The sequence below is a fragment of the Ambystoma mexicanum genome, chromosome 6p (assembly GCF_040938575.1).
Source record: "Ambystoma mexicanum isolate Mex_15411 chromosome 6p, UKY_AmexF1_1, whole genome shotgun sequence".
NCBI classification, from domain to species: domain Eukaryota; kingdom Metazoa; phylum Chordata; class Amphibia; order Caudata; family Ambystomatidae; genus Ambystoma; species Ambystoma mexicanum.
The window spans coordinates 1188471663-1188484698 of NC_090935.1; positions in this window are offsets into that span (position 1 = coordinate 1188471663).

Here is a 13036-nt window from a genome sequence, read left to right on the forward strand (position 1 = left end):
GAACTGAATGCACTTGTCGAGTATGTGTCCGGACATGACAACGAGATGGTCATTGTTGCAGGATCCAAGACCACACCTGCACAACGCCAGGCACACTGGCAGACCGTTGCGGACATCGTAAGTGCCCTTGGAATCGTGAGGCGCACAGCCAATGATTGCTATAAGCGCTGGAATGACCTAAAGCGCAGGGCAAAGAGTAAGCTGGCCTCAAGTCATGCCGCAACTCTAGTGACTGGAGGTGGGTCTCCAGTAGTAGACATGGAACTCACTCCACATGAGTCAGTCGCTGGGACCTACGTCACGGAGGAACAGATCCAAGGCGTGGGAGATCTGGCTGATTACGAGGCATTGTCCGGTGAGTGCACATGCATGTGTGTGTCATCCATGTGCATGGTGTGTGTGTGAGGGCTTCTGTTTGTGTGCCAGGTGAGAGTGTGTGCGCCTGAGTCGTATGGGTCAGCCATGTGCTTCATGCAATACTTCCTGCGCAGCTGCATTTGGCCATAGCAGTATCCCTTCTGCCAACAGTAGACATCTAGCCCAACTGCACGCCAGTTGCCCTTGAAGTGTCACCTTGCCACAACATAGTTGCTTATTTTTCACAGTTCATTCAGTCAGTTTGTTTGCATTCCACCACTTTCACTAGGCATGTCGCTGTCCACTAGTCACATGTCTGACATGGCTATGGTAAAGTGGAGTGACTTTGTTACCTGGATATAATTTGTACACACATGTCCCTGTGCAATTGGACCATTTCAGACTGGCAGCTCCAGGTGAAAAATCTGACCTGTTAGAATTAGAAAAGCGATTACATGCGGGAACTGGACTGAATGAATAGGTGCTGCCCTCCTCTCCATCTTCACTCAATAGCAATGGTACATGCCATCTGTGTGATGGCATGTGTGTATCACCTGGCAATCACAGGCCAATGTGTGATGCCACTGCCAGGCAGCATGCAGAAAATGTGTTCATCTTCCATCTTGGTGTCATCAGTGTGTGCCATTTGCCTGCACTTCATACGCAGTGAGGGTGCATGCATGGGAGGGTTTCAGTCATGTGGGACATGTGTCAATCAAGTACTGGTTCTCTTGCTTCTCAGCCCTCATTGTGTGCCATGGTGCTAATGCCTGTTTCCATTTCTTTGTTTTCATGTCTTTGCAGGGGAAGACGCACCTGATACTGCTGGGGTTGTGGAGATGGTGCAGACCCAGGAGGGGTCCGAGGGCCGACCAACCACCAGTGAGGGACATGGTGTGGTGGTGGGGGAGAACCCACAAGTGCTGCAGGTCGTGCTCTCAAGGGGTGTCTCTGGCTGCACCTCCCCCGAGCTGTACTCAGGTGTTGATTCGGATGAGACCTACGTGCCGTCGCAGGTGAGTGTTCCAGGGAGGGATTCTGTTCTGTCTCACCCACCTGCACCAGGGTCAGAACCCTCCATGGGGATGTCAGTGTTGGCAGCTACGCCTTCGGTGGTTACGGATGCAGGGTCACACTCCGCGACATCTGATCCTGTTCCTGGGCCAGCAGATCAGAGGGGGAATGCAGTCCTGCAGCCTCAGGCAGTGCCGGCACAGCAAGGCGCAGTTCGCCTTGCCCCAGACAGGTGTGGTGCCCGCCGACGTGGTGGCCGTACGCCACCCGGCAATACCGCATGGGAGCAATCCATTTACGGTATGGCAACCCAACAGGCTGCATCATCCGAGATGAAGGCTCAGGCCATGGATAGGGTGGCCACTTCCATTGTCCCCCCAGAAAGGCTGATGGAGCGACTAGAGCAGGCAACCGACTCCATCTGCCAGTCACACAGGGAGGACATGTTGGGGTCCAACAGGGACAGGCGGGCGGCACTGGCGACTCTGCAGGAGGCCATCTCCATTGAGTCCCAGGGCCACAGGGAAGCCCTGAGGCAGGAGCTCTTCACCTCAGGACGACTCTTGTTGAGCTTGAGGCTTCAACACACCAAAGGACAGAACAGCAGCTGGAGCGTCTCACCCGTACGCTCTCAGCTGAGATGCAGGCAACGAGGGCGGAGGTCCGGGCATCCCGTGAGTTGTTGCATGGGGACCTCCGCACATTCATCCTCCAGAACCAGACCTACCACACCCGCATGCTTGCAGCCATGGAGGAGCAGACTAGGGCCTTGCGTGGGCTGCCTCCCATAGTGCAACCACCTCCGGATGCAGCTGCACAGGGTGATAATAGCGACAGCAGTGATACTCCCACAATAGGGTAGCCGTGTGGGCCATGAGCCCATTGAGGTGTTTTATCTTCCCAGGATCCACGCAGGTGGGTTCTGGTGTGCATCCTGTCCTCGGACCTCCTGGGTGGCCTCCCCAACCCCCCCGGGCCCATCAATGGCCATTTTTGATTGTTTCTTATTTTTATTTTTATTTTGATTTCTTTCATTCCCAATTTTTTTGGGACAATTTGTTGGCTTCCGTGGTTACTGTGGGCATACGCTGCATTGTGGCTGGGCACATGCAGGCTTGTAATGTATTTGGTTCAGATGCTTGGGTTTGAGTCACACACACCCCTCCTGCTTCCCCTTTCCATGGGCTTGCAAAGGGTGTGCCCAAGTGACAGTGAATTACACAGTGAAGTTGGACTCCCATGAGCTGTGTGGGCAGTCTGTAGTCAATACTGTGTATACATTCCTAGTGCATATTGCTGTTGTGTTGTACACTGCATGTTGCATTGATGTGTAACTCTTCTTCTGTGTCTACCTCCCAATTTGCAGGTCCCTTCCTCATGTCTACACAAGGACCTCTAGTCTGGAGATGGGGTCCATGTTGGCAGCAGTGCACCTACAACTCTACATGGCGCCAACACTGCACAGTTGGTAGTGGTGGGAGTGCAGGCATTTCCAGGTGGTGAGACTACTAATATGTAACATTTGTGATGTCATGTTAATGGTACTACGTGCTCAAGTATGTTGTTGGTCCGGCATTGCTGTGAGCATTTCAGGTGTTGCAGGTTTCTAATAGGGACACTGTACATAGTGAGACTAGTGTCATGTTGTGGGGATTACTTTGTTTACCTGCAATTAGCATGACATGGCACGGTGTGTCGTGTGGCGGTGCTGGGGTTGGGTTGGCTGACATGGCACTGTCCTCTTGTTGCATTTTGCAAGTGGGTATTAATTTTAGCTGCTTGAATGTGTAACTTCACAAAACTGCATTGGTGGTGTCTGTGTGGGTAGGGATGCACACATTGTGACACTTCCAGGTGAACAATCTCAGGCTGATATGGTATTCACGGTTCATTCTCCAGACATTCAGGATCAGTGTCAGGTTGAGTCATCATTGATTGTCAGATGGAATGTGCCAGGGCAGTGTGCACTCCACAGGGGTGTGATTTCTATGTGAAGTAATTAGCCACTAGCTGTGTACGGGCTGCCTCCCCCGTGCCCTTTCCCCTCCCATGCGCAGCGGCTGTGCATGTGGTTGGGGATGTGGGGTCACCACCATGTCCACGGCCAGGCCCCGGCGTGTTGCAACGTTGTGCAGGACACATGCTGCCACTATGATCCTGCACACTACTGGGGGAGCGTATAACAGCTGCCCGCCAGAACGGTCAAGGGAGCGAAAGCGTGACTTTAGCACTCCGAATGTGCGCTCCACTATGCCCCGGGTCGTAATATGGGCTGTGTTATATCTTACCTCGGGTGGCGTGGTGGGGTTCCGAATTGGCGTCTGAGAGGGTAGGCACTGTCCCCTGTGGAGGTGGTGATTGGTATCATTGGTGGGTTTGTGACCTTGCTCAGTATCCAACATGCATGCATGTGCAGTGGCATACATACTCACCAAGCAGCCATGTATCGCCATGCCGCCCAGCTTCTAGGTCCCGGCTTAGGGTGGACATTCGGTAAATGAAGCTGTCATGGGTGGAGCCGGGATAGTTGGCATATACTGAGGTGATGATTCCCTTGGCATTACATGCTACCTGCACGTTGATGGAATGCTAGTGCTTGCGGTTCCTATAGATGTGCTCAGATGCCCTGGGGGGACGTAGAGCCACATGGGTGCAGTCGATGGCACCTAGCACTTTGGGGAATCGTGCCACACCGTAAAAATCCAGGGCGGCAGCATGCCTTTCTGCAGGTGTTCTGGGCAGGTATATGTGCCTGCGGACTGATGGGCGTGCAGTCATGATGTTCAAGACCTGGTGTAGGCAGCGTGACTGGGTGGCCTGTGACAGCCCACCCACTATGGCACTTGTCCGCTGAAATGATCCAGTGGCTAAGAAGTGCAGTACATTGAGGACCTTCTCCAGGGGGCTGAGTGCTTGGGAGCACAGGGTGGGTGATGTGAGGTCATCCTCCCACTCACTCACCAGGTCCAGTATAATGTGTGGTGGAAACCTGTACCTCCCATACACCTGGTCATCAGGCATCCCGAAAAGGCTGGTTCTGGGTGTGAATATTCTGGCCCTGACTATCCTCCTCCTCCTCCTTTGGTAGCCCACTGCCACTGCTGCTAGGAACGGTATGTTCATCCTGGCGTCTGAGCTTGTTATTGTTAAAGTGCGCAAATTTATGCTTTGCGCGTGTTCTAGGCGAGCGTGTGACCCGCGCACCCCTGGAATCCAGTTCCCAGTCCAATAGCGTGTGGAAATTCACACGCACCATGGGATACAGGTTCGCTGACATACTTGCGTGTGTAAGTGCCCGCGCAGCCATGAAATACACGTACATAGGCCAATCGCTTGTACGCGCACTTTTGTCCAATTACACGCGATGACACTCTGACGTGCAGTATTTCCACGTGTGCCCCGTCATCACGTGCTGAGTGGGGAACACCCGTGCGGGTCACGTCACAGACGCGCTTACGCGCTGAGGGACTCTGGTCCAATAGAATCGCGTATGCGTACTGACGCGCCTACGCGCTAAGGGCCTTTCCTCGGATTTCACGCTGACGTGCAGGATTTTCACGTGCCAAATCACTCCGTATCAAGCTGGCCACGCGAAAACACACGGAAGACCACGCTCCTGCCCAGAAGGCCGAGTTACTGCCCCCCAGTGCCCCGAGCAGCCTCCCACGTGCCATCTGCTGCTGCCTGCCTGCCTGCCTGCCTGCCTGCTGCCACCGTGCCCTGCCATTTGGTGCCTGCACATCAGCCATCTGCAGGGGTCCAGTTGCTGTGTCCACCCCTGCTGGAACTGAAGACTCCCGACTGGGATTACATCGCTCCACAGCCCAGCCCCAGGACCCAGTTGCCCACCCACACCTGCCTCTGGGGTTGCCATGTCGGGCACTTCCACATCTGGCACCAGTGGCAACCCCAGGCCAGAGGGGCAGAGGGGCAGAGGGGCACCAGCTTCACTGACACCGAAGTTGGTGTCCTGGTGGAGCATGTCCTGGGGCAGTATGATGCCCTCTTTGGATCGTCCCGCGCCAGCAAGGAAGGACGGGAGAGGATCTGGGCCGACTGTGTGGTTGCCATCAACGCGGATGGGGTGGCAACCCGCGACTTCCTGAAGATCAAGAAGCGCTGGGAGGACTTGAGGTCCAGGACCCTTGTGAAGGCCCGGCGCCTCGTGGAGGGGGGCTGGGGCCGCATGAGTTCCATCCAGATGAGGGTCCTGGAACGCGTACGCCCAGCGCTCCACGCCCAGATCCTTGAGAGGGAGGCCCGTCTGGAGTTGATCGGTAAGTGTCCAAGCATTACTGTGTGAGACAGGGCATGTTGCGGTGTGCTGGTTCTATGATACTTGCCTGTATGTGTGCCATAGGCCATGTATGCATGTATGTGTGCAGGGACATCATGGTAATGCATGTGCGACCAGTGATGTGTGACCCACATGGTTGTTGCATGTGTTCAAATGCCGCATGGGGAGCCCTATGCAGATTTTGAACATGAGAGCATGCCAGTCTCTGTACCTGGACATGGGTGGGGGTGAGGGATGGGTGCTGATGCCAGGTACATATATGGTAGCCATGTCTGTGTGCCTGACCTGCGTGTCTGTGACTTGTGCATGCCATGGATGCATGACACATGTGTGTGACAATGCACAGATTCAGTGAAGCAGCCAAATTACCCTTGTATCCGCTGTGTTTGGTGTGTTTGGGGCCAGATGGATGTGACTGAGGTGAAGTGTGTGCATGTGATAGGCATGAGCCATGATGCATGTGAGTTACATATCATTGAATGTTTCAAGAGTCCATTGGACATGCATGGAAATGTCCATGGCATGCACCATGCCTGTTACTGTGTGTGTTTTGCCTGGACTGACCCATGTGTTGTGGAGGGACATGATGGAAGTGTACTTTGACAGTGGTGCTCATCTGCTATTGCTTCCTGTCTAGGGGACCATTGCACAGTGCCCTGATGCTTGTGTTCTTTGTCTCCCTCTACGCAGTGGCTAGTGAAGAAGAGGGCGGAGACGGCGCTGTGGAGCAAGGCGGCGGGGATGCCCCCACAGCTGCAGCGGAAGGGGTGGGTGAGCCCCCACAGGGGCCTGCTACGGTGGGAGACGGTGAGGAGCCATCCAGGTTGGTGGTTTGCACAGAGGAGGAGGAGGCCGCCACTGGGGCACACATGGGGCCTGGTGGGGGCATCCCTGCTGGTGCAAGTGGTGCAGTCCAGGGCCAGGGGTAGGAGGCAGCACAGGTCACCATGGAGGGGCCTGTGCATGTCCCTGTCCCTGACCCTGTGAGTGCACCACCATGCACCAGCAGGGATGCCCCGTCCCAGGCCCGTCCGCAGGTAGAGGGGATGTCCATGTCACCTGACTCCCCTCCACCTGCGGACGTGGAAACCCCTGGCCGTGTGGAGAAGGTCCTGATTGGGGTCGCGATGTGCACGGCTGTGATTCGTGATGCCGTGCGTGCTTCCCGGGAGGACGACGCACGTCATCACGAAGTGAACCGCGCCGACGTGGCCCAATTGGGATCGGCCATGTTCGGGGGTTTTCTGCATGTGTTGTCCAATCTGGCGGCCCTCTCCTCCTCTGTGCAGGCTATACACCAGTCGTTCTCCTTGCCGTCTTCCGGCCCAGATGCCACCAGGGCCCCCTGTGGACCTGCCCCGACCAATGCAGCCAGCTCGGTGGGGATCCCATCCCTGCCACAGTTGGGAGTTGGAGGTCCAGCAGGGGTGGACAACACAGCAACTGGACCCCAGCAGGTGGAAGATGTGACAGCATCATCAGGCAGGGCACGTGCACGACGGCGTCAGTGGTTTCCATCAGCCTGGATGCCGTCGTGCTGGCAGAGGTAGTGGCGTCGGAGGCAGCAGCAGGCTCGACGTGGGAGGCATCATGGCTCGGGGCCTTCAAGATCAGAGGGGCAGGCATCGGCCGGAGGGCAGGGCAACCCTGGGATGGTGATGTCTTCCGTGTGGGAGCAGTTGGTCCAGCGGATCGGTGCGGAGCGGCAGCGGGCGGAAGAGGAGCGGCTCACCATGGTCAGGGCGGAGTTCTCCATGCGTCGGGCGTTGAGGCGGGCTGAGTGCCTCGACGAAGCTCGCAGGGAGTTTGAGCTGGACCTGGGGTTATCCCTGCGAGACCTCGGGGCCAGGACAGAGTCCCGCCTCCAGGACATCGACATGGAGTTCGATGATGCCCTGGCCAGCAACATCACCGAGTGAGCCGCAGGACTTGCCCGCTGCCTTTGTATATAGTTATTTAGTTAGTTAGTGTTAGGTTTCCTTTATTAATTTTTGTGTTTTTGGACCGCTCGGACAATGGCCACTTTTTTGTATATATTATTTTCATTAGGTAGTAGTAGGTTTCATTTATGGTGTTGGGCTCATGGACCCTGGAATTTTCGTGTATATAGTTTGCTTTTTGAAGAAACATTTTTTTAATTAATTATTGTGTTCACCATGAGGAAATGGTTTTTCATTATTTTACTTCCACATGATTTTGCTTTGGACAACATTTGTTTTTGGATTACTTTGTTATTTTTATGTTTACATTTGTTCTCGGACATGGACCATTTATGTTGTTCTCCCCATTGTTGCATGTTTGATTTTTTTACTTATTTTTCATCTTTAATACATGTTCTTTTTAACTTTCACTTGTGGTATTTTCTCATTGGTTTCATACATGTCATGATATGGGTTTTGACATTGACTTGCACCCATTGTGTATGTGTGTGTGACGGACATGTGTTCATTTACAGACTTGCCATTGGGGTTGTATCATGTAATTGCATTCACTGTGTGGGTGGATGCAATCCTTGCCTGGGTGTTTGTGCTGGGTATGCTGCCCATTACTACCATGATTGAGTATCGTCAGGACCTGGGGGCAGGGGGACATGTGTGGGTGCCTGGTGGAGGCTGCCCCTGCACTGCTGGGGGGTGGGGGTGGTGGGAGACATGAGTGGGGGCCTGGTGGAGGGTGACCCTGCACTGCTGGGGTGTGGGGGTGGTGGGAGACATGAGTGGGGGCCTGGTGGAGGGTGCCCCTGGTGGCTGGGGGGTGGGGGTGGTGGGAGACATGAGTGGGGGCCTGGTGGAGGGTGCCCCTGGTGGCTGGGGTGTGGGGGTGGTGGGAGACATGAGTGGGGGCCTGGTGGAGGGTGCCCCTGGTGGCTGGGGGGTGGGGGTGGTGGGTGACATGAGTGGGGGCCTGGTGGAGTCTGCCCCTGCACTGCTGGGGTGTGGGGGTGGTGGGAGACATGAGTGGGGGCCTGGTGGAGGGTGACCCTGCACTGCTGGGGTGTGGGGGTGGTGGGAGACATGAGTGGGGGCCTGGTGGAGGGTGCCCCTGGTGGCTGGGGGGTGGGGGTGGTGGTAGACATGAGTGGGGGCCTGGTGGAGGGTGCCCCTGCACTGCTGGGGTGTGGGGTGGTGGGAGACATGAGTGGGGGCCTGGTGGAGGGTGCCCCTGGTGGCTGGGGTGTGGGGGTGGTGGGAGACATGAGTGGGGGCCTGGTGGAGGGTGCCCCTGGTGGCTGGGGGGTGGGGGTGGTGGGTGACATGAGTGGGGGCCTGGTGGAGGCTGCCCTGCACTGCTGGGGTGTGGGGGTGGTGGGAGACATGAGTGGCGGCCTGGTGGAGGGTGACCCTGCACTGCTGGGGTGTGGGGGTGATGGGAGACATGAGTGGGGGCCTGGTGGAGGGTGCCCCTGGTGGCTGGGGGGTGGGGGTGGTGGTAGACATGAGTGGGGGCCTGGTGGAGGGTGCCCCTGCATTGCTGGGGTGTGGGGGTGGTGGGAGACATGAGTGGGGGCCTGGTGGAGGGTGCCCCTGGTGACTGGGGGGTGGGGGTGGTGGGTGACATGAGTGGGGGCCTGGTGGAGGGTGCCCCTGGTGGCTTGGGGGTGGGGGTGGTGGGAGACATGAGTGGGGGCCTGGTGGAGGGTGTCCCTGCACTGCTGGGGTGTGGGGGTGGTGGGAGACATGAGTGGGGGCCTGGTGAAGGGTGCCCCTGGTGGCTGGGGTGTGGGGGTGGTGGGAGACATGGGTGGGGGCCTGGTGGAGCCTGCCCCTGGTGGCTGAGGGGGTGGGGGTGGTGGTAGACATGAGTGGGGGCCTGGTGGAGGGTGCCCCTGCACTGCTGGGGTGTGGGGGTGGTGGGAGACATGAGTGGGGGCCTGGTGGAGGGTGCCCCTGGTGGCTGGGGAGTGGGGGTGGTTTTTTGACATGAGTGGGGGCCTGGTGGAGGCTGCCCCTGCACTGCTGGGGTGTGGGGGTGGTGGGAGACATGAGTGGGGGCCTGGTGGAGGGTGACCCTGCACTGCTGGGGTGTGGGGGTGTTGGGAGACATGAGTGGGGGCCTGGTGGAGGGTGCCCCTGGTGGCTGGGGGGTGGGGGTGGTGGGAGACATGAGTGGGGGCCTGGTGGAGGGTGCCCCTGCACTGCTGGGGTGTGGGGGTGGTGGGAGACATGAGTGGGGGCCTGGTGGAGGGTGCCCCTGGTGGCTGGGGTGTGGGGGTGGTGGGAGACATGAGTGGGGGCCTGGTGGAGGATGACCCTGGTGGCTGGGGGGTGGGGGTGGTGGGTGACATGAGTGGGGGCCTGGTGGAGGGTGACCCTGGTGGCTGGGGGGTGGGGGTGGTGGGAGACATGGGTGGGGGCCTGGTGGAGGGTGACCCTGGTGGCTGGGGGGTGGGGGTGGTGGGTGACATGAGTGGGGGCCTGGTGGAGGGTGACCCTGGTGGCTGGGGGGTGGGGGTGGTGGGAGACATGAGTTGGACATGGGTGGGGGCCTGCTGGCAGGTGCCCCACAGTGCTGGGGGGTGGGGTGGTGGGGGACATGAGTTGGACATGGGTGGGGGCCTGCTGGCAGGTGCCCCACAGTGCTGGGGGGTGGGGGTGCAAGGGGACATGAGTTGGTGTTCATTAGTTCAAGGAGACATGTGCCTTTGCTGGGGGGCATGCCCATGTTGGGTGGGCTGCCTGCGGGACATGACCAGGGATGCAGGGTAGTCCCCTGTGGTGTGCGCTGCCTGCAGGGGCCGTGGAGGGTGTACAGGGTACACCTGGGAGGACCCACACTGTCAAATCACATGTGGGACTCCCCGGCACCCCTGAAATACACGTACCGTGCATAAATCGCGTGTAAAACTTCCCGCGCACCCCTGAAATACACGCGCCCAGGCTATTCGCCTGTGGAACTTCCCGCGCACCCCTGAAATACACGCGCCCAGGCTATTCGCGTGTGGAACTTCCCGCGCACCCCTGAAATACACTCGCCCAGGCTATTCGCGTGTGGAACTCCCCGCGCACCCCTGAAATACACGGGTCCAGGCTATTCGCGTGTGGAACTCCCCGCGCACCCCTGAAATACACGCGTCCAGGCTATTCGCGTGTGGAACTTCCCGCGCACCCCTGAAATACACGCGCCCAGGCTATTCACGTGTGGAACTTCCCGCGCACCCCTGAAATACATGCGCCCAGGCTATTCGCGTGTGGAACTTCCCGCGCACCCCTGAAATACACGCGCCCAGGCTATTCGCGTGTGGAACTCCCCGCGCACCCCTGAAATACACGTGTCCAGGCTATTCGCGTGTGAGACTTCCCGCGCACCCCGGTATACACGCACACGTATTTTTTGTCAGCGGGTGTCCGTGTTTGTGGGTACCCCTTTGCACGTCATTTTTCCTGGAGGGCAACAGTATGGGACATTCATCATGGCAGTATATAGGTGCTATTTGTTGGCGCACCTTGTGGCGCACATTTCTTACAGCCGCAGAGACGCTACCGCCTGCTTTCTTGTGGCGGTCGTGTTTGTGCCTGTGCGCTGGTTTGAGCGTGCGCTTTTTTCCCCTATTCTATTCCATGAATATGTGTTGTAGGCGAGCGTGTGGGTGTTCCGCGCACTTGTGCCCTGTACTTCCCCCGTGACGCCCACGTTTTGGCAAGTTGTTCCCCATTCCGAGTGTTACGCCCGTGTTCCGCCTACTTTTGTTGCGTGCGCCGCGCTATGTGCGAATTTCGCTGTGGCCTGTGCGATTTTCGCTGTGACCTGGCGCACGCTGTTAGATGGCCTGTGCGCCAACGTGCGCCGCGCACTTTTTTATCGCACATCCGCTGGTTTTCTCGTGCACGGCCTTCCATGAATCGACGTGCGCTGCTTTTCGTGCGATTTTCGCACTTGCACTGCGATTTTCGCTATACCACTGCGATTCGCACGTTTTTGCCCACTTGCGCCGCGCTAATTATTCCATGAATCGGCCTGTCTAACTTTTTAAAACTTGAACCACTAAAAAGTGCAGCCGCTGCACAAAGTAGATTGCCTGCTGGCAGTTGCCTCAGCATGGGTTGTGCAGACCATGAGAAAGGATGATATTTTGTACAGGTGGCATGTATTTTAAGGTTAGTGCCTCGAATTGCACGAGTCACATTAATCAATGGCTCCCCACATACTTCCCCACCAACCGAATGCCCACATTTCATCCGAATAATAATATCAATCAAACAACTATCAAATACAATGAATTTGGCCTCTTTCCTTATACTGTCACTCTGCATCCCAGCTGGTTCGGCCTGTAACGTTGAGGACATGTCACTCACATGAAAGGTAGAATCTCTGATATCGTCTTCAGCTATGTTCAGTGATATTGATGGTGTTTCATTGTCGTCCACTTCATTCTCTTCCATTGCAACATCTGTTCCTTCTCCGGCGATGGGTGAATAAAACAATTTCTTCAACTTTCTCGCGGTCTTAGTTTTTGCGGGTGTGGATTCTGTGAATTGATCTCCGACTGCATCCGAACTACCAGGAGGACATTCACTATCAATGGCTGGTGGTGGTATAGCTCCGTTGTCAATCACTTCATATTCTTCCCATTGGCACGATGCATTTCCAGTCTCAAGTCCCTGCCAAAAGGTTTGACAAGCAACATCTCTCGTTCGCTTCACTGTCTGTGTAGATCTAGTTCGTACACCCACTCGCAACTAGAGGACAGATTGGAAAAGGGATGTTCAGTTTAAACACAACTTACAGTATTGAACTATTAACAGTGAAAAACAACATAATATAGTGACCAGGACACTAATCTTCTTTTGCTTTCTTTTCTTTGAAACTTTCTTGCCTCGAACTTCAACATCAGGACGCTGTTGCTCCGACTGGTGTGTGCATGTCTCCACTTCCTCTTGCGCTGCAACAACTATATTTTCATGATAAGCACATCCATCACGCACTGACGCTCCATCGACTCCCTGAAACAAAGAACTTTCATTAGTATGTATAATAATATCGAAAACACAATGGGCCTCATTACGACCCAGGCGGTAAGTTACCGCCTGGGCCGTGACTTTACCACCATGGCGTAAACTACGTTTACGCCATGGTGGTTGGCGGACTTACCGCCCCATTCCGACCTAGGCGGGGCGGTAAGTCCCCAATCCCCATTTACCCTTCCCCATTCCCATTTTTGCCCCATAGGGCATAATGGGAGTGGGGAAGGCGTTAATTACGCCACCGTAAATTACGGTGGCGTAATTAACTCCATGGTCCCTTAGCGCCATGGATTTTAACACCTGCTAAAAGCAGGTGTTAAAAGCACCATGGCGCTAGGGGACCTCGTAATTGGCGGTAAGGGGTCGGCGCAGCTAACGCTGGCGTTAACCCCTTACGGCCAGGGTC